The 19,687-nt window shown below is 40.2% G+C and overlaps 1 long non-coding RNA gene across 2 annotated transcripts; it reads left to right on the plus strand.

Moving 5' to 3' along the window:
- The first annotated feature begins 240 nt into the window (after positions 1-240).
- On the plus strand, positions 241-15,359 carry LOC149920248 (uncharacterized). Of its 2 annotated transcripts, XR_016470815.1 has the most exons (5): positions 241-332; positions 1,695-1,769; positions 11,754-11,805; positions 14,379-14,452; positions 15,144-15,359. It is a non-coding gene; the product is annotated as an uncharacterized LOC149920248 (long non-coding RNA). The 2 variants fall into 2 exon arrangements; XR_016470816.1 differs by lacking the exons at positions 11,754-11,805; positions 14,379-14,452.
- Positions 15,360-19,687: the final 4,328 nt, after the last annotated feature.

A 19,687-nucleotide genomic window follows, 5' to 3' on the forward strand; every position in this document is an offset into this window, starting at 1 on the left:
ATGCTAATACATGCAAATGAGCAGGAATAGGATCTGACATTATCACCTTAACTTATGTGCTAAGTTTTTAAGAGGGTGCTTAATTTTATGTAAAATATTTGCTCTAAAATGGTAATAAAAACCAGAAAATGACAAATCACTTAATACTTCAGCTATAGTCTCAACTTCTAATGAGCTCATGTTTCTTGAGCGGAGAAGCATCACAATGTATTTCAATTCAGTCATCACAATCAAGCCGCTCAGGACTTACGTCCGGCTGCATTCCTGAGGGGCTTTGAAAAATTAGTCATGCAGCCACATCCCAGTGATCCCACATAAACCTCTGCAGCCATGTGAGCCTTGATAAGCATGATTTTTAAAAAGGAAAAGGAAAAGGAAAAGGAAAAAAGGAAAAGGAAAAGGAAAAGGAAAAAAGGAAAAGGAAAAAAGGAAAAGGAAAGAGGAGAGGAGAGGAGAGGAGAGGAGAGGAGAGGAGAGGAGAGGAGAGGAGAGGAGAGGAGAGGAGAGGAGAGGAGAGGAGAGGAGAGGAGAGGAGAGGAGAGGAGAGGAGAGGAGAGGAGAGGAGAGGAGAGGAGAGGAGAGGAGAGGAGAGGAGAGGAGAGGAGAGGAGAGGAGAGGAGAGAGGGAGGAAAAGGAAAAAAGCAACTATTCAAAAAAATTTGCACATCATGTGTTAATTTCCCAGCACAGGAGGTGAGCTTGGGTAAGCATGTGGAAATCAAATATAGTTGTGGACTGACAGCTTTTGTATCTGGTGCCCTTCAACACTATACGTTGCCAGTTCTCAAGTGAAATGTGAATGCTGTTTTACAGTGGAACCCTGCTAAATCCCACTACTGACTGGAAGATTCATTGTAAGTGGCTGGATTTGGAGAATTAGCAGGTGAATGAAGAAATACAATAAAACAAACAAACAAACAAAACCAGAGGATAATGTATTGCGTAGTGTACTTTTTCATTTGGTCTGACAATTGATTTAATTTCATACTTCATACATTATCAGCAAGTGCTGGACTGTAAAAGCTACAAATATAAGTCTGAGTAATATGAGACCTCACCGGGTCTCTCTGATATTTTTTGTTGAAAGACAGAAAAGTGCTATTTTGTCTCTCTTGATAAAAGCATGTATTTTATCTCCTCTCATTTACAAGTCAATGGTTGTTATTAAGCAGCTGGTTCTTGAAGGAAGAGATGACTGAAAAACTGGGGACTTACAGTCAATTGCTCTAGAAGATGGATGTGCATGTTCATCAGGATCACAGACTGACCACAGGGTCATAGGCAAGCAGTAGTGCAATTTCCCTTTTGGGCTTTGTCTACCCAAAGAGTGTGTCATGCCTCTTCCCAGCAGCGCAAGGTTTTGGCATGGTGAAATGAGGGCCTTCATAAAACTTCAGCACCTTTAAACGGAGCAGTCCCTTCTTTCCTGCCCCATCCCATACATCTGCATCCCCTCCAGGTCACCCATTTCCTTCTCCCTCCTGTCTTGTGCAGTCCAACCTGCACATTCATACAGTAAAACCCAGCAGGGAAACTGCTCTGGAGGAATAGAGGAGTTTAACCCACTTTAATAACCTGGCTTTGCTCATTGCTGCAGTACACCAGCATACAGATTTATAGAATTATAGAATCATTGAGGTTGGAGAATACCACAAAGTCCAACCATTCACTCACCACCATTATGTCCATGCCAGGAACCTACAATGTGTCATCAGCTGGGGGAATTGGGACTGCTTTCAGCAACAGTGGAGTTTCAAGTGTAGATGAAGGTGAGGGGCAAGGCCCAAAAGCTGTTGCGTCTATTGAGATCCAGTTTCACACTTTCTGTTCTTTCAAAGTATTTTTTAAAATTTTGAAAGCGATAAAAGAGCGGGGTGATCTTGTGAGTAAAACACTGCAGTAATAAAAGGGAAGGGGATGAGAGCAAGTTGGGACATGATTATTTATACTTAAACATTTCATATGTTCAGCAAAATTGAGAATACGTGGTGCCTCTGTGCCTTAGGCTGCTTGCTTTCCAAAGGACTATAATGGAAGATTGTAGTATCATAGAATTGTAGGATTGTAGGATGGTTTGGGTCGGAAGGGACCTCAAAGGTCATCCATTCTCAACCTCCTACCATGGGCAGGGCTGCCCTGCTCCAGCTCAGGTTGCCCAGGACCCCATCCAGCCTGGCTTTGAACACTTCCAGGGATGGGACATCCACAACCTCTCTGGACAGCCATGCCAGTGCCTCAACAGCCCCTTAGTGAAAAGCTTCCCCCTGACATCTAATCTAAATCTCCCCTCCTTCAGGTTAAAATCATTCCCCCTTATCCTATCACTATCTGTAAAATGTTGGTTTCCCACTCAGGCTCCATCTTGAAGCCACCTGCCCCCAGGTGACAAACGAGATGTCTTCCTTAATTTGTTTCTACTTAATGGGCAAAGTGTCAAAAGGCAGTTTCTAGAAACCCAGAGCCTGCACACTGCCCTAGTTATAGCCCTGCTGCCGCAGAGCTGTGCTGGCTGGGCAGAGATTTCCACTGAAGTGGTGTAGGACAGTTTAATTTTATTGTTAATGTTGGACTCACAGTGCTGTCACCAATTGTCTTGAGGTGTCCAGCCAACACAAAGTCTCTCCAGTGATAAATAGCTGTTAACAAACAGGATGAAGGAATGCTCTGCTCTTCCAGCCTTCTGCATTCATCCCAAAGCTGCTACTGAGCACAGAGGCAGCACAGGCTGTGCCTCAGCCAGGTGATGTGGGTTTGCCCAAATCTGAGCTGAGAAACACATCTGTCCTTCTCTGCACTCTGATACAGAAAGCCACCAAACACGACACTTCTGCAGGGCACTGGAAAATACTACTCTGTGTGTTGCCTCTGTCCTGGCCTTGAGCATGTGCCAGGCATGCAGTGGCATACAGGTGCCTGCAGACTGCTTGCAAATCAGCAGTCGGTGGTCATCACCAAGTGCTTTCTGGAAAGCAAAGGGATTTGGGGTTTTTAAGGTTTCACTTCTGTTTTTCTTAGCGGGAGGCAGGTTCAAAAGTCAAACTTACCTCCTGTTGTTTGTTTCTGTTATGTTCAGGGAAATGGGGCTTTGGAAATAACAAAAACAGCTTAACAGCATTACATCAAAGTACAATTCAGATCTCATGTTTCTCCTCTTTGGGTAACAAGAGGATAGGGAAAATAGGATCTAGATTGTGTCCAGCTGCTCATCCTGAAATGTAGACATGGTGCACACTAGGCAGGTAAAGCACCTTGTTAAGTCTCCTTTTATTTCCCTTCATATACCATAGAGTTTGGTATTTTTTTATGTATTGCCACACAGTCAAACTATGGTGGCACAGTGTTCCCTGATATCTCCCAGACAGCCATGTCTTTATGTCAACTCTAGGTAGGAGACACAAAACTCTCAGGTGGCAAATTTAATGACTGACATTGCAATTAGAAAGTTAAGATTTTAGCATGCAGAGTTGCATGTTTTCAGAGGTTGTAAGATATTTGCTGAAAAATGTTGATTTGTGTGCATGTCAGTAGATGCTGAACTTTGAAACAGATCCAGTTTAATTATGCAATGTAGAGAAAAAAAAGACACCTCCGGTGCTAGGCTTCACAAATCACCTGCACAGAGAGAAATCAATTTATTCTCTTCTGTTAGGCCTGTGAAAAGATAAATCCACTGACCCTGAAAATAGATCTCTTTATATTCGTGGCTACATCCGTAATCCTCCTTTCTTAATAGCTGAAAAGAAAGTCATAATTAATATGCCACCAGAGAGTTTTCATTATTTCTTCAGAATTACCTCTTAATTTACTAGATTAGCCTGATTAAGTAATGAATTTGTCAGTTCCAGTTTCTTTCTTAAGAATATGAAATATCTCATAGGAAACACTGAATTGAACTGCAACTGTGGAGGTGTCTTGGTCTAGATTCTTTTTCACGCTGTTAAAAATTCTCTAAGAACCATTTCCCCACTGTGGACCTAATCCCTATTCTCCTGGCCTCCTGCAGAATTCTTTGTACAAGGAGGAGAAAATGTTGATATTTTTCCAGTAGGGTTCAAATTTTCTACATATCAGTGAAGAAAGACCACCATCCTTTGTGCATAACAGAAAAGTTTTGTATTGCTTCTGTGCTTTTATGGAGAGCTCTGGACTTTTCCCTTTAATGTTTTTGTTGTTACTGTGAAAACACCCCTGGGTGCTTTATTTCTTTCTAAGTGTGTCTGTAACAGATCAGATGGGGACATCCTACTCTCTTCACATCAGAAGAAACTACTCCTCTTACTCATAAAACGGACCAGTTAAGTAGTTAACTCATTGGCTGCATGCATTAATGTGCTCAGTAGCCTCATTTGTGTAAAATACACACTGGTTGCCATTAAAATGTCAACCTTTACCCCTTGTGGCAGCTATATTTGGAAGGGAGACTTGCGGGCTCCTGCCTGCAACTTGAGGTTGATGGCTCCATAATTGCCACAGGTGGGTATTTTTTAAGACCGCTGGAAGAGTTTAGTGCATGGTGGTGTGCCTGTATGTCAGCAGCCAGACATTGCCTCTAGGAGACTGTGAAACCCAGGGAGGGGCTGAGAACTCATCAGCTTTAGGATGGAGATGAACGTAGATGTATATATACATGAAACGCAAGATGGAGAGAGCCAAACCACAAATAACCACGTTGCACTGAAATTCCTAGAGATCGGCAGTTCACAAATCAAAAGAACATACCCAACAAAGAGTGATGAGCTGAAAAGGAGAGCACAAAAGCGTGACACACCGTCAGCCCAGCATGGGTTCCTAGCTTGTGGGATTTCAGTGGTTCATGGTCTGAGAGGCTGAGCAGTGTAGGAGCACGCAGAGCGTTTCAGGCAGGATGTGGTGTTTTCCACTCAATTGCTGAACCTGTGGAGTTTCTTTTAGGGCTAAGAAAGAGGTGACTGTTGCTCTTGCTTTAACCTGCTGTCTGCAGCTCTGATGTGGAGCAAGTCCTGAAGTGCAGCAAATGGGGGGAGAATAGTACAAGTAAAGCTCTAATCTCCTTGAGATTGTGCATCCAGAAACTCTCCAATTTGCCCAAATCCCGGCACCAACTCAACAGAAAATTTTACCTTGCAGCAAAGTTACCAGAGTTCTCCAAATAAACCATGGGAATAAGAGCCACCAGTCTTAACAGATAATGGACAAGAGACAATTTTTAGCTTTTCTTTCTTAGCTAAGCTGTTTGGCTGGGCAATGGTCATAGCAGGGAAGGCAGCCAGCACTCACCTCAGTGGGTGCTCTCCCAGGAGATGCTTCCCAACTCCAAAGATGGCCATAATGGGGAAAGTGCTGAAAATAACAAGGAGTAGAGATGGCCCATGTTTAGAGTGATGGAGGGGGCACATGGAGGAGCAAAATGGACTGGGCAGAATTTGCTGCATGCAAAAAGCCACAGAGTTGGTTGAAACTGTGGCTAAAAGAAGGGATCTGTCTTACAAAGACCCAATAGAGCAGGAGAGGTGCATTAACGCATGCTTTTTATTATTTATTTCATTATTATTACATTTATTATTTATTTTCAAGCCCCAGCACTTTCTTTTCTATTGCAGAGATTGGGTGCTGCTGCTGACTTGAAGGAGAGGAGCGTGGTTTTCCTCTTGTTTTTCTGAAGGAAATTAAGCAAATGCAAAGCTTTCAAGGTCCATTCATATAATCATATGGCTTATGTTCAAAGGGACCTTAATGTCCATTTCTTTCCAACCCCCTGCTGTGGGCAGGGCTGCCCAGGGCTCCACCCAATGTGACCTGGAGCACCTGCAGGGCTCCTGTGCCTACAGAGCTGTCAGCGTACCACTACTTACCTACATCTGCAGCAGGGGAAACAACAATTGTTGGGATGCCAGAATGCCATTAGTTAAATCTTGCTTCTTTTCCTCTCTCTCTGTCCCACAGTCACCACCCCACTCCTCACCCACTCCTCCCTCCACGTCTGAATCTGTTGGCAGGTTTCCACCAATTTGGCAGAATTCTCTAAAATAATTAAGTACCTACAAGCATTGTGACAATCAGCAGCTCAGCAGCTGAGAGAAGCCCAAATTAGCTGATCCCATGCCAGAGGAAGGTCAATGGGAGCCAGCAGTGCTCCTGCCTGAAGGAGCAGCATGGTGGTCACATCTGGACACTTTTCTGGAAGCAGTGCTGCCCTGGGGTGGCTAGAGACACAGCTGGAAAACTGGCTTCATGCTGTTTTGGGCAGTGATGAGCAATAAGCCAGACCTTCAGGAAGCAGCTCTTGCAGCTTAGCTGTCACCTTTTCTTGCAGCTGAAGGAGTTCATCTCAATGTCCTGCAATAAAGCCTCAAGAGACAACAGCTCATTCATCTTCTTTTTCCTTTTCTTCTACCTCTGCTTTGTTCCTTACTTTAAAGGGATGCTCTTCTTATCCTTCAAGAGAAATGTCCTTTTGCCCTCCACACACACAAACATATATATATACTTTTTAAATTTTTATTTCATTTTATTTTGCTTTGATGCACTGAATTTAGAGATGAGAATGGCAGTTTCAATAGTATCCTTGGTTCAGTAGTATCATCCTGATCTTTACAAATGTTCTGAAGTGTCGTGACATGGATTGTAGCTTTCACTGAAATAAACCTCTTCAACACTGGCTTCCTGTGAATATTCTTGGAATAAAATGTTCCTTTATTTAATAATTTTTATTTTCTTTTCAGAATACAAATGGATTTTATAGCTACTTTTCCTTAGAACTCACTATTCAGCCCCTAGAAAGAAAAGGAAAAATCTGGCGGAACAAAATGCAACAGGATATGTTACACATCTTTAACATTATTCTTTTTAAAAATGCCAGCCATGCTAGTGGCACTGCTTTGCAGGCCTATGTGAACATCTCCTTGGCTAATGCTCATCAATCTTGGGAGTGAAACCAAGTGACACACTGTGAAAAGCTGACCCTGCTGCTTGTCCCCATGCCATATGGCAGCAGAAGCTGGCACTGTTCTCTGGCACATACACCAAAAATCTCTTTCACCCCAGCCTACTGCTGTTTGCAGATAGAATACTTCACTCCTCCCAGTACGGCTGTGCGTGCATCCAGTGTCAATACTGTAACCTTGAAGCACTGGGGCACAGCACACACTGTCTGAGGACAGACACGTTGCATCATTTGGTGTTTGATGTGGTTTAATTCACTGGAAATGAGTAAGAGGAATTCTTGTCTGTTTTTTGTTTGTTTGTTTGTTTGTTTTAATAGGAAAAATCACAGCTCTGTCTCATTTGGGCCACTGGCATTATCAGGGTGAATCCACTCCATACAGAAATGCTATGTGTGTCTTGATGCTCTCTGGTTCCAGTGTTACATTCTCTGATAACTGTATCTTGAACTATTTCCCTTGGCAGCCTGCACTGTAACCCAATAACCTTCTGAGTTGGACGTCTTTTCCTGTCATCCAGCTTAAATCTCTTTTTCCTTAAATTCAAGTTCATGCCTGTTTCCCTTCTTGCTAAGCCCTCAGTTTATAGGCTGAGTCATTCCTACTTGAGGTTTCTTCCCATTCTTTACTTCGTTTGTTCTGCTAACTTAAGCAGCATGTTTCTCTTTTGTTCAACTACGAGAATTTACAACTGAAGATACTCTGTTATCCCTGCCATTTGTTTGCTCACCTCATCTATCTAACTGATTGTGTGATGCAATGTATGGGACATAAAAGATTCAGAACTTCAAAAGCAAATTCTTGAATATTAATGATGCACTTCTTTTTTTTTTAAATCTCCATTAGACCCACTGCCAATGTCTACATCTCTGAAATGTTTCCTTACAGTAGGTGACCATTCATGTCAGTTTAGCACTGATCATGCTACTCTGTTGGCTCTTAGTTTAAAGGGTTTTATTGTTTGTTTCTATTGCATAGTATTGCACAGAAAATATGTGGAGTTTTTCTTTCTGTTCCTCTTCTTTCTTTGTTTCTAATTACCCTTTTCATCAGTTGGTAGTTTAATTAGATAACACCTGTTCTTCTAACTGAGCAAATCCTCCTTTTTGGAAGAATGATTCAACAGGTACTGAACACAGACTGGGGAGCACTTGAGTCTGCTCAGAGCTGCATAAATTGCCATTGTCTTTAACATTTCTGTCCTTTTTTTCATCCCTATTTAAAGTGTGAATAGGTCTGTATGCCTAATCCAAAGCAGTGAACAAAATCTGCTTTGGTCTGTAATCCACCCTAAGCAGAGGATTGCTTTCCTGCAATAATGTTCTTTATCACAAATAGACCTGCAATCCTTGTCTTGTGATCTTCTTGCAACAGAAGAGCAGAGCACACCCTTCCATCTCATAATTAAATGAAGATGTCAACAAAATACATCTTTGTTACAAATGGAAGAACAATGACTAAAAGCAGTCCAACTTTTCTGCTCAAAATTAAACAAATAGCTGCTGAACCCAGTTCTTCTTTCTGCGAAACCCATGAGCACATATAAAGCTCAGAATACAGCAATTCATTTTCCCATTCTCATTTGCCTTTCTAATATCTATGCAGAGTATGTGATACCCTTCATCTTTCAGTGTAGAAGTTGGGATTCCCCAAACCCATTGCTGCCTCATTATTACTGGCTGCCATCTTGCCTGGGCCCAGTCAGAAGATGAGTAATGAATTATACACAGCCTGTGTGCTGCAAGCTTGCATGTTTGAGTACAAAATGATGGGGAATGTAGGGTTCAGTGGAAGATGTGTTCCTCCCTGAGCCAGAAAACAAACTGTCAAAGGGAAGGGCTAAGAGTTCAGACCTCATTAAACAGGTTCCTTTACTGGATAGTTAAGAGCAACAGACTCCTACTGCAACACGCCTTAACATATTCATAAGTTATTAACATAACTACTAATATGCTGTAAAAACAACAAGTAAAGCACAAGAGCAAGCTATTACATTGCCGTTGTTGGGAAGGGACCTTTATTCTGCTTACATCTCTTACTGAGATGACTGCCTACTTCAGACACAAAAAGATTTAGGGGCGAAAAATGAAGCCAGTCTTTACCCTTCAGTAGGTTTCAGTGGGGCTATAAAAACTGAGCTCTCCATTCGATAAGAAGGCATTGACGAAGGCAGAAACTCTGACTCTCATCTCATTAGAAGGTGAACAGCAAATCCGCTGCATAATGGGATGAGGGAACTTTATCATGTTACCCTAGTATTAGCAGATAAAGCATATGTTAACTTCTATAAACATTTGTGACTGCATGGTCTGTTTTGAATATTATGAATAAATGCATGTTTGTGAATTTGCTTAGCCTGATCTGTGTGAAGTGCCTCACTGACCCAGGCTGCAAGTCTTCAGTCAGCAGACAGCATCCCTCCCATCTCATCAACAGAACACCAAACATAGACCCTGAGCACATGATCCCTCCCTCAGGCATATTCTCCATTGCATCCAAAGCAGGTCAGGCCTGTTTGAACTGGAAGAGCTACATGGGGACATAATACTGGGGTCTGGAAAGGCAGAAATACCTCCATGGTTCTGCACCCAAGCCTGGGGCCTCCAGCTCAGGAAAGACATGGACCTGTTGGAATGGTTATAGAGGAGGACCACGAAGATGATCAGAAGGCTGGAGTACCTCTCCTACAAAGACAGGCTGAGGGAGCTAGGCTTGCCTGGAGAAGAGAAGGCTTCATGGAGAATCCCAGTATCTAATGGGGCCTACAGGAAAGCTGAAGACAGACTCTTGGTCAGGAACTGTAGTGATAGAACAAGGCGTAATGGTTTTAAACTAAAAGAAGGTAGATTTAGTTTACATGTTAGGAAGGAGTCCTTCACCATGAGGCACTGAAACAGGTTGCCATAGAGAAACTGAGGATTCTCCATCCCTATAAGTGTTCAAGCCCAGGCTAGATGGGGCTTTAGGCAACATGATTCAGTGGGGGGCACACCTGACCATTGCAGGGGGGTTGAAACTGGATGGTCTTCAAATCAGACAATTCTATGATTCTATGATTCTATGATTCTATGTGTAAGATATCTGTCTAAGAGAGAAAAAGACCCACAGGAGGCAGGGAATGAGGAATAATGCACAGTTAAGTACAACCATGTAAAACGAGTCATCACCTGCACCTGTATGACCTGCTCAGATGTAGACATCTATAAGGTGAACGTTAGTGGGGAATAATACCTTCCTATTTCTCTGCTCTGGTCCTGCTGTACCATTTATCTCCTGAGAACCCCTATGAAGTTCACACAATGCCTTCGCAATGACAGAATTCCTTGGCATCTCTTGCTGTTGGTCATTAAGGACTCAGTGCACAGTTAGATGGAGCCTATTCAAGCCACCAATGCCTGAAAGCTTTGCTTTAGGATTACAGTATTTTGGCAGATGTAAAGTGTTGCATGTACAAATAAGCAACATCGTTCTGTGACTGGCACTGATAATTTTGAAACTAACAGAGATGTAAACAAGAATTCCTGAAACATTCAGCCAGCCAGTATTTTGAAGGCACAGTATGAGAAATTTGTGTACTTCAATGAAAATCTCCAGAATATATAACATTTCCTAAAAGTTTTGGTACGTAATTGCTCAGCTGCATCCACTATCTCTCCAGCCTCTGTTTTCCTTTTGCTGGGGAAAAAACTGAAAAAAAAAAATAAACAAACAAACTAAAAACTCATAGAACATGTCTCAGTTCTGCAGTTCCAATTGAGATCTCCAGTGAGGGAGTACTGCAGGAGCAGTGGGAACTGCTGGCTGCCTCAGCCCAGGGTGCGTGATGCCATGCAGTGAAGCAAGGATCTTCCCAGGTCCCTTAAATAAAAGCAAACTGGATTCTTTGAGAAAAGCCGTGCTGAAAGAAAGGCTATAGGAACAGATACAGTTCACCACATCGAGAAGTGCCATGGATGGGGAATGGGGTGCTAAGCAGGTGGGACATCTCCTTTTCCTGCTCTCCCTGAAACTAGGCATACACAAAAACAAAGAGAGATGCAGGAAGAAATAGAGCTTTTTGGGGATCAGGGGACATTATGATGTCTGGTAGAAGAGTGAGGCAATGGGAAAAAAGTGCAGCAATGCCATGAAACTTCTGATAGGAGCGGTGGGCATGGCCATGCTCTGGTTACAAAGGAGGGAGGTCTTGAATCTGCTTCTGAAGCCAACTCTTCCTGCCTGCACTTCTGACTAGGTGTATATAGGCTCCAACATCTTTGCTCTGAAAGAAAAAGTGTGTTGAATAAGCACTAAGTTAGTACAGAAACTTCATATATGGGGAAGAAACTTCAAGCTACTTCCTTAAAGAACTCGGCTGGTACTTCATCCTCTCCTATATTATACATTAAACTGTAACTGCAGAGATTGGCTCAGTTTAGAAATGGTTTGTGGAGCTTGAAAGTGTATATCTGGGAGGGGGATTCCTCTCTTCTATATCTGTAGATGCAGAAGTCCCTAGTGCTTGTTGGGACAGCTTGCAGAAGCAACCAGTTTGGTAAGTATAGCAAAGAGCTTTATTTGCCTTACAAGTTGATGACAGCAGCAAACTGGGGCCAGACAAAATGCTTTCCATTACTGAGTGCTTCCAAGAGACCGAAAAGCTTTCAAAAGCTGAAGAGCTAGGCTTTAGTCACAGCTGGACTAAGGTAATTAACTGCTTTCCCGAGTAATAATAGTCTAAGTGCTTGGGTCAGGCAAACAGAAATATCAAGGATGTGCGGATAAGTCTCCCTTTTCCCGTGACTCCTTTCCTCAGGACTCGTTTTCAGTCATCTCAGTGTTTCCTTCCTGCAGGTGGAGTTGTGAACAAGAATGGGAAAACCCCAAACACCATCTGCCACACCAGGTAGCAGCACTTTTGTGGTATTACTGTAACTCATTGCAGAAAAGTAAAGAAAAGACATTTTCTGATCATCTTTTCCATACTTATATTTGACACTATTTACTGAATGCTGATAGCAGAGGATCCCATTTCATTTAGACATAAATGAGATGTCTAAACTTAAGGGGGTTAGAAATGCTTTCAGGGAAAGGAAAGCCTCTGGATCTAAGGAATGTAACAAAAGCAGGGGAATATTTGCTTCAGATAATATATTGACTTGTGACAAGAATCGGGTTATGCGCTGATATGAATGCTAAAGCTGAAATACGAAGCTACTTGTTTCAGTTTTAAACTTTGAGCATGCACCCCTTCATGACTGAGAGACAAACTGAAATACATCTGGTTTAGTGCGAGGCTGAGGTTTCCAAAGGCATTTTCTTCACATGAACTTTTGCTTATGCTTTTTGTTTTCTGAAGGGGAAGATTAAATTTCAAATTTCACAGTTCTTCTTAGGATTTTAGGATTGAAGATAATCTGAAAACAAAAGCAGATTTAAAAAAATATATATATTTTTGGTAGATTTAGATTTCTTAACCTTTATTCCTTAACATCTAAATAAAATAAAAATAAAATAGAAAGGTTCCATAAGGAAAAAACAGTTTCAGCAATTTCTGGTAAACACTGGCAGACTTTTGTGATGGCTGATTATTTTGTCGTATAGAAATGGGACAAAACTCCTTTTCATGATGTTATGCTTCACACCTAGATTAACCAGAGTGGTTTTAGCTACATTTAATTCAGTTTCTGGTTTGTTCAGCTCAGAAGCACTACAAAAACAAAGCGCCATAAGGGGCATGACCCCTGTAGAAAGAAAAACATAGCAAGGTCTTGCACTAATAGCTGTTAAATACTACTGCTGAGTTCAATATTGCTCTAACAAATTCCCCAAACTTTTCCAGTCCTTAATGATTAAAAGTGGAGAAGAAGGATTCTATTCACTACACCTGTAGTTTCTCTGCAAGCTATATATACTTATATATGAGATTGTATTTATACACACATATTATTTATATGTATGTGCTATATATATGTATAATATGTTTGTCTTTCTACTTGAGTAAATTGGGAAATCTATCTGAGTAAAACTTAAAAACTGGCTATAAAAATTCATGTTAGTGGGCAGGAGAGGTTCCCAATCAGTACAGCACAGATTTTGGAACTGGAAAAGAAAACATCTTGGGTGTTTAATACTTGCAAAGTGCTGTGAGACTTTAACTAAATTCATACTTCCAGCTAGTGAGCAATCATCTACTTACCCTTTCCAGCCATTGTTTGTGCTAACTACTGTCCAATGATACACAGAAAAAGGAGCTGAGTTGTGACTTTTCAAGTTTTCTGATGGCTTCCTTTCAGCCAAACATGGCTTTGTTGTGACTCTGGGTTAACAATGACTTTTCATGAAAACCCAGTCCTTTGGCATTAACTGAGTTTTTTCTCCAAGGAGGTTTTCAGTGATTGCATACCAAAAAATGTGTAGCTTTACTCAGCATGTATTAAATTGTAAATTAAATAATGTTATTTTCTGCTGATGACAGACTTGTATTCTCCACTATGACTGTGGAGCCTACTAGAAGATATAACTGGACTGAGAGCAGACATCTGTTAATCATACAGTAGAATATGATTCTCCTGATGGGGGCTACATTAACTAAACAAATAACGTTGGTGTAGTAGGCTTCTTTCTCCCAACTATTTCACAGGCTCCAAACCTAAAAAGTCCTCTAAAATGAATCCTCCAAACCTAGAGAATCCTCCATAATGAACTGGAAGCTTTTGCTATTGCTGTAAAGCAGTGCACAGAAGCACCAAACACAAATCAGGAATTCATTGCAGTAGATATTATGAAAAAGGATAGAAAGATCGGAAGTAAATTCTGAAAAAGCCAGAGGTAAACATGAAATGAACATTTTATTGTGAACTTATTAGAATCCTTGAGCAGGAGGGAGTAGCTATGAATGAGAGATTTCCACCTACCATGTGACAATTTGCTCATTATTTCTTGTATTATTTCTTATTATTTCTTGTATTTCTTTCGCACAGCTGCTGCCATCCCATCTCTTCCCTGCCACTTCCTCCTGCTGTATTTATTGAGACAGGAGTCTAGATATAAAAGATTTGAACTTGGACTCCTTTGTTTTATCTTTTGTTCCATACTGCTGTCATAATGTTCTTCAAGGCGCAATAAGACAAATCAACTAAGGTTAATCACTGATACATTCTGAGAGATGGAGTAAGGTTGGCAATGGGAGAAAAGTAGAAAACCTCACTACATCAGCATACAGGGAGTGGGCAGTTACAGCAGATTCTTCCTGAATGCAAAGAGATGGAAGTCACTAGGCTGCTATGGGATAAAAGTCATATGTAATGAAGGGTTGGGGAAATAATTTGAAGAAGGAGAAATTAGCAACTGTACGTTTGCATGTGTGCATGCCAAGGCTCCGTATGTATCCTGGTATGATGAGTAGACCAACCTCTGATTTAGAAACATGTATTTATTTCCAAAATTTCTGAATACCTTCTCTTTTACTAATAACAGGGGTGGAGAGGCATCATCTGTTGTTACAGCACTGCTAAGCCATAATTGACAAATACAAGAGGGATTCGGCAAAGGTTGCTTTGATTTTATTTTTGGTACTTGCCTTTGAAAACACAGTAAAATTACTTTAATACAGCTTTTCCTCAGTTTTATCAATGTTTGAATCTTTATAAAGGCACAATAAACACACGGTGTTACGGTACCCAACACATCTCTGTTTTCCATTTCAGTAAGTTAAGCAGCAGTTCCTGTCTCCTCTATCTAATATCAGAAGATGTAGTAATGTTGTCGGAAAGTTGGAGATCAGATGAGGAATTCTCTCTTGCCAAAACACCTGGCTTTGATGGAGTCCCAGCAGGCTTATGTAAAGATTTTTCACAGTTGCTTTGGCATCTGATAGGGAATAAGTTCAGTAACTCTAGAGAAAGTGGCTGTTTGCCATGCAAGAATTTAGTATTTGAGCTAAATCTAATAAATGCCCAGAATGTGATGGTTACTTCCTGATTTCACTGAATAATGTAGATGTAAAGATTTTTATCAACGATACTGGCCACTAGCCTTCAAGACACTATCAGAAAATCAATTCACCAAGATGAGATTGGTTATGTTCACCTCAGACATGTGTTCTGTAATGTCAGACACTTAATTAATATACCCCAGGTCTCCTGTAGATTTAATCTCGTCTCCGTCTGTGCCTCATCTCCTCTGTTGCTAAAGAAATATTTGGCAGAGAATTTCTATCTATAACTTTATTCTCCTTTTCAGTTCCAGAGCCATGTTTTGATACCTGCGGAGTTTGTAATATTCTGAGCCTATAAGAAGGAATCAAGAAAACGTACTGAAGACCAGCCTGGCTTTAGAAGATTATATTGCATAATCTCTCCCCTGGTCTTTTCCTGTAAAATTTGACTCAACAGTTAAAACAATTAACGCTAGAGTGAGGGTTATAGCTTCTTCATTCCGTTTTATTTATTTTTTTTAATAAACCAACACTTGCATAAAACTTTTATCATCTGTTACTCACTCTAAACTTTCAAAAGGCTAAGATAGAGAAAGAAAGACTTTTAAAAAATTAATTGCTTCTAACACAGTGGAGGCGTGGAGCAGCTGACTCAACTCACTGATCATTTTTTGTATGTTTAAAAATGTCATAAAGTCATTTATGCACAGCCCCCAAGAGTATCTGGGTCTTAAATGAAGTTTTAATTAGTCATACGCCTTCCTGAATTCTCAATTAACTCAGCAAAGACACCTGGGTACTATTGTGGGAATATAATTATGACTTCTACCCAATGTGCAAAAGCAGGGTGAAAAACAACCTCAGCATTTTTTTTAGAAAAGAGTTGATAATAATAATTCTCGAGATATTATAATGCAATCTACATAAATCAGTAGTTATTTTAGAATGCAAGTAGCACTGTATAATACATTTAGTTCAGATTATCTCATCAGGGAGGGGAGCAGTCATGACAGACATTTAGAAAGGAATAATTTACACAGTAAACTGTTTACTTTAGGGCAGAAAAGAGAGAAAAGAGCTTTAAAATCTTTTAAGCAGCAACTGATAATACACACAAAAAGTGTGAAAGCTCAATTTTGTACCCATTATCACAATACACAGAGAAGAGTTTACTCAAGGAAATTGAAAGGCAATACATTTTAAATGGACATAAGCAATCCTATTTCAAAATCTGCATCTATTCTACAAGGTGAGAAATACCTGGAGAGCCTGCAACAACTGTGAAGCCATATGTACTTCTAAAATACGGTAGGAAGCTTCTAAATAAACATCTGAAATTCTCGAGGGGATAACTTTAGTACAATTTTGAAGATGTATGTTCCTGTATGTTTCAAAACATAAACCACTTTTGCAACGGTGGCAGGCAGAAATGAATGTCAGTAAGTGATGCCATGACCAGTCTGCGGAAAACTTCTTGCATCTTTCTTGACAGATATGACCTTACCATGATTCAATCCACAGAATAATCTCCTTAAAATCTTTCTAAGCCCCATTTGTCTTGAGAAAACAAATGGACACTTGGCAAGTCGAGGAGTTTGGTAAAATGAGGGGAGTCACACCACTGACTCTTGTGTTTACTAGGACTCTGCAAGAACTGACTATAGGGAGTATGCATGCTGTAATTGTTAGAGAAAGATTTACTATAAGTAATATTTGAAATCATTAGCTGGTGTTATCAAAAGCATATCATTATGTAGCATCTTTACAAACTTTTTATTTCCAAACCTTGTGAAATTGTGATCGATTCTTTCTCTGTTGTCTCCAGATGTTGACAGCGGTTCAGCATTACCTGGATCCCAACTTTTTTGTTCAGATGAAGCCCTCCTACCTTTTCTGCACTATTTATTTATTCCTGCTTTCATTTAGCTAGAAAGGAAAGGCTGCAAACTGATTAAGAAACTTGGCAATCATAATTAGAGAACAGGGTTTGCTGCTGTTGGATTTGCTGTAGCTATAAAACAGAAGTACAGAATACAGCTGCCTATTAATTAGAAATCCTAGCAGGAAGTACTCTACACCTGTTCACTGTAGTGTTTACTAGTTTCCAAGCTGTTTATAGTAGTATTATAAGGAATTGTATTTGATGCTGTAAACCCCTTGAAAACCAGCAATTCTGCTTGTTCTGAGGATTGCTTTTTCTACTTGTCTGATTTCAGTAGAGATGCAACTCATTTTGCATGGGAAGTGACTGTTGGTGCATGAGAGTTACTGAGGAGGATTCTTTGATCTCAGACTTTTATCCTGTCTTTTAATCTCATTGTGTCTTAGTTTGTTTTCTTTGTTGGCTTGACAGCAGAATTTACATGCCTCTCCATATTTTTACTGAGTCAGTGAGGTTTAAATAATGCTACTGGTTCTGTTTGAACAAGCAGCACCCATACACAGTACTCAAACCCAAACTATTGTCTTAGCCAAAGCCATTCCATTGTGAGATGCTTACTAAACTGACAGCAATAGTGATGCATAATTAGTGCATCACCTGTTGGCCTTTCTGGAATGGCAGACTGGAGCAGTTTACTGGGAGCATAAGTAACTGATTATTTGATAAGTCATCTTGGAGACTGGGAAAAAGGAAGAGATTAATCATGTAATTGCGAGATTTAATTGAGGTGAGGAATGTAGAAGTCTAGACTTGCTGCTAATCAATGGAAATTCTTTCAGGGAGACATAATGGTTATGGACATAAAGACAAACGTGAACATAAAGACTGTGCTTTATAAATACAGGCCAGGTTATTATGAAGAATAAAAATCCTTTAAGACAACAAATTCACAGGTATCTGCTAGTGTTTAGAGAGCTGCAGGAGTGACTCTACACTCCAGGCAATGAGAAGTCAAATGGAAAGCAGTCTTAGCTGAAAACGAAGTCAAACAAATTTCCTGCATCTGTGTTTCCCGTGGAAGGTGCTATTCCTATGGGAAATCAGGCAGCCTAAAGAGAGATTGCAGTCTCTCAGAAGGAAGTTATGAAGCAACTTGAGAAAGACAAATGCAGTGAATTAGCAGGAGCAGATGGTATTAATCTGAGGAATCTCAAAGAAATAAACTGTGAAATAGCAAAGATACTGATGAGGTCCTTCCATGTACAGTGATTGTTTTTGTGAGGTTCAGAAGCACTTGATTCAATTCATTTGAATTTTTGTCCTCAGCAGAGGAAGGCTTGTGTTGGGATCTACTGTCTGAATGGGATTCCTCATGATTTCTGAGTTGGGATGACTATCAAGGTGCAGGATGTGAAGAAATCTAATTCAGTTGGCTTAGAGCACTGTGGCTGCTCAGTGGAAAATATTTAGTACTCTAACTTTCTGTAGACAGACAAAGGAAATAGGGAAAACCTGATTCCCAAGTTAAGTCATGGGAAAAGATTTGCAATGAATGGCTGTTTGTTATTGTCAAGATGTCAGTAGTGAACAGGGAGTTGCATAAATCTACAGAAATATGTAATTGTCGGAACTAAAAATTATAAATGTTGGAAAATATTCTAAACTGATTTGCATATGTGTATGTGGGTTGAGAAACAAGATGTCAGATAACATAAAAATCATATAAATAAGGGTTAGGAAATACATCCAATATAAATAACATATCTCCTCATAGTGTTGGTGAATTCATAACAAGCTTTGTGGAGGAAAAATAGAAAACCTTAAGTTCAGCAACTTCTTGTATGGAAAACATCAGATGAACATCACACAATACTATGCAGTAAATAAGAGTGAGAATGAGAAGGAAGAAGGGTTTATTCTTGTGGTTATTCACATAGGCATTTCCCAAGAGCAGGAAAGAAAGAAGTGTGAAGAGTTTCAGAAATTACTTTCACTGAGTTATAACAGTGGCAAGATACTGATAAACATGGTATTTATAAGTGATATCGATGTGGTTGTTTTCTCTATGTGTTTGGCTGTGATGTTAAAAGGAAATGTTTCATTTTGTGTAACATTTATTTTGTTGTGCACGACTTCAGATTATACATTTTTATGAGGCTGCATAAGAAAATAGGAAGAAGGGTTAGGTATCTGAAAGATTCTAAGAAAAAATAATCTAGGATTTTTATTTTTATTTTTTTTTCTATTAGAAATTGAGAAGAGAAAGAGATGTGGCTACTGAAACAAAAATGGAGCAGGTCCTAGGGGGGAAAGAAAATTGCTGAAGCCCTAAGGTCCACTTTTGAACTGGGTTCCTAACATTCATTTGTTTGATAAAAGCTGCTCCAGTAGTGGAGGAAGTACTCCAGCTAGAAAGCAGTGGGTTTAGCAAGATTTGGAAGAGGCTTTACAGAGAAGCAATGTCATCTTCCAGAAATTCGGAAGTTACTCTGCTAGCTGAGGGGAGCTGAGGAGTAAAACATGGCCAAAGGGAAAAGACAGAGTTCTTGTAGTAAAGAGAAATTAATGTGCTGAAGATTCTCATATAGAACAATAAGAGTGTAGGCAATGAAGGGAAAAGAGAGAGCAGCTACAGCAGAAAAAGAATATAGCATCATGTACATCATCTGAGGCTGGAGTATATGGAAGAAAACAGATATTATCCAGCTAAGTATGAAACAAAGGGATAATAAGAGAATGATTTGAGGATAGACAGAAAACCATTAGAGAAGAATATGAAATTTGCTTCAACAAAAACAGTAAAAGTTTTTACGAACCAAGTGATGACTCAGTACTGGGAGATGCTGGGCCTGCACTAAATAGACATAAGTAACAGAAGGGTGTGCTATGTGGATACACATGGCACTGGAAAGGATTCTGGAGTAAAACACCTTCAAATGAGGGCCAGTGGTAATCCCAAATTTTCAC

This window comes from Phasianus colchicus, chromosome 1 (genome assembly GCF_987193195.1).
Source record: "Phasianus colchicus chromosome 1, bPhaCol1.hap1.1, whole genome shotgun sequence".
Classification (NCBI taxonomy): domain Eukaryota; kingdom Metazoa; phylum Chordata; class Aves; order Galliformes; family Phasianidae; genus Phasianus; species Phasianus colchicus.